Raw genomic sequence first — 2,382 nt, 5'->3', positions numbered from 1 at the left:
GAGGGCTCTGTTGTTGTAGATGTTTCTGATGCACTAGTCATTGATGTTTCTGCAGTAGTTGTTGTAGATGTTTCTGCTGCACTAGTGGTAGATATTTCTGCTGTAGATATTGTGATTGAGGAAGTGTCTGCTGTTGTAGATGTTTCTGCCGCACTAGTGGTGGAGGTTTCTGCAGGACTTGTTGTAAATGTGGAAGTCTCTGTTGCTGTAGATGTTTCTGCTGCACTGGTGGAATATGTTTCTGCTGTAGTTCTATTAGACGTTTCTGCTGAACTAGTGGTAGATGTTTCTGCAGTAGTTGTTATGATTGTGGAGGTCTTTGTTGTTGTAGATGTTTCTGCTGCACTAGTGGTGGATGTTTCTGCAGGAATTGTTGTGATCATGGAAGTCTCTGTTGTTGCAGATGTTTCTGCTGGACTAGTGATAGATGTTTCTGCAGGAGTTGTTGTGATAGTAGAGGGCTCTGTTGTTGTAGATGTTTCTGCTGAAATGGAAGTGGATGTTTCAACAGGAATTGTTGTGATTGTGGAAGTCTCTGTTGTTGCAGATGTTTCTGCTGGACTAGTGATAGATGTTTCTGCAGGAGTTGTTGTGATAGTAGAGGGCTCTGTTGTTGTAGATGTTTCTGCTGCACTGGTGGTGGATGTTTCTGCAGGAGTTGTTGTGAATGTGGAGGGCTCCGTTGTTGTAGATGTTTCTGCTGCACTGGTGGTGGATGTTTCTGCAGGAGTTGTTGTGATTGTGGAGGGCTCTGTTGTTGTAGATGTTTCTGCTGCACTAGTGGTAGATGTTTCTGCAGGAGTTGTTGTGAATGTGGAGGGCTCTGTTGTTGTAGATGTTTCTGCTGCACTAGTGGTAGATGTTTCTGCAGTAGATATTGTGATTGAGGAAGTATCCGCTGTTGTAGATGTTTCTGCTGCACTAGTAGTGGATGTTTCAGTTGCAGTAGTTGTGATTGTGGACAGCTCTGTTGTTGCTTTAGATGTTGTAGCAGGAGTTGTTGTTGTTGATAGGTATTCTGTTGTTGTTTCATCAAAATGCTTATCAGTTAAGAAGGCACTCTCAAAAGTAATGACAAAAGATATTAATTGTGTGCATATTTTAATAGAATATTTCTGAAACACCAAAGTTTATGTAAAACCATGTCTAATCTGACCATATTTTACAGTCTGTTCAATGTCTCACATATGTACAATACGTTTTTTCAAACCTTTTGCTTTTAATATATTGTCAGACAAACCTGTATTATTAACTGAAAATGAAGTTATGCTCAGGGCATTGATTGTTGTATCATCACTCAGTAATTCTTCTGCAATTTGGAGTTCTGATGGCACAGTCTGTGTAGAGTTGAAAGCAAGTTCTGATGTGGTAATGACCGATCCCTTGCTGAAATACATTTTTAGAAATACTGTCATATTGGACTAATAAATGGGTTAATCGCATGTATGAGTTATCTCTCACAGCTGAAAACACAAACAAAGGCATTGCATTTAAAATTATCAGCAGTGAAGTATTCAGTATTTACCTGAATAGTAGCACAGTGACTCTAAGGAAGGAATGGAACTTCTTGAACTTAAGTGTAAGCTGTAATAAAGTACAGAAAGTTACAATGAAACTATGAGAAATATAAAGTATTTATGATTCATTAAATGTAAATAATTAATACGTTCATAATTTTAATGATTATATAGTGAATACAGTATGTGGGTTTGAACTCACAATATCCTGAACAAGCATAGCCCTGTTTTTGAAAGCAGGAGACTGTCGATCATTGAGGTCATCTATGAAAGAATCTTTAGAGCGGAATTCCAGCTTAATATTCACTTCATATACTGGCTCCACTGTTGTAGATGATTCTGCTACACTAGTAGTGGATATTTCAGCAGTAGTTTTGAATGTGGAAGTCTCTGTCGTTGTAGATGTTTCTGAAGCACTAGTAATTGATATTTCAGCCTCAGTTGTTGTGAGTGAGGAAGTCTCTATTGTTGAAGATTGTTCTGCAACACTAGTGGTGGAAGTTTCCGCAGGAGTTGTTATTGTGGAAGTCTCCGTTGTTGTAGATGTTTCTTCTACATTGATAGTGGATGTTTTAGCAGGAATTATTGGGATTGTGGATATCTCTGTTGATGTACATGTTTCTGCTGCACTAATAGTGGATGTTTCAGTCGCAGATGTTGTGAGTGTGGAAGTCTCTGTTGTTGTTGATGTTTCTGCTACAATAGTGGAGGATCTTTCAGCAAGAGTTGTTGTGAATGTGGAAATATCTGTTGTAATAGATGTTTCTCCTACACTAATAGTGTATATTTCACCAGGAGTTGTTGTGATTGTGAAGGGCTCTGTTGTTGTAGATATTTCTGCTGCACTGGAAGTGGATGTTTCTCC

The 2,382-nt window shown here is 38.7% G+C and overlaps 1 long non-coding RNA gene across 1 annotated transcript; it reads right to left on the bottom strand.

Annotated features, from left to right (window-relative positions):
* Positions 1-867: 867 nt before the first annotated feature.
* Positions 868-2,173, bottom strand: LOC132142763 (uncharacterized). Its single transcript, XR_009434108.1, has 4 exons — positions 1,720-2,173; positions 1,526-1,584; positions 1,241-1,386; positions 868-1,018 (listed from the first exon to the last, which is right to left on the bottom strand). It is a non-coding gene; the product is annotated as an uncharacterized LOC132142763 (long non-coding RNA).
* Between the last annotated feature and the right edge of the window lie 209 nt (positions 2,174-2,382).

Source organism: Carassius carassius, chromosome 6, assembly GCF_963082965.1.
Source record: "Carassius carassius chromosome 6, fCarCar2.1, whole genome shotgun sequence".
Lineage (NCBI taxonomy): Eukaryota > Metazoa > Chordata > Actinopteri > Cypriniformes > Cyprinidae > Carassius > Carassius carassius.
The sequence above is the reverse complement of the archived record's forward strand: the minus strand, read 5'-3'. Positions and strand labels throughout refer to the sequence as shown.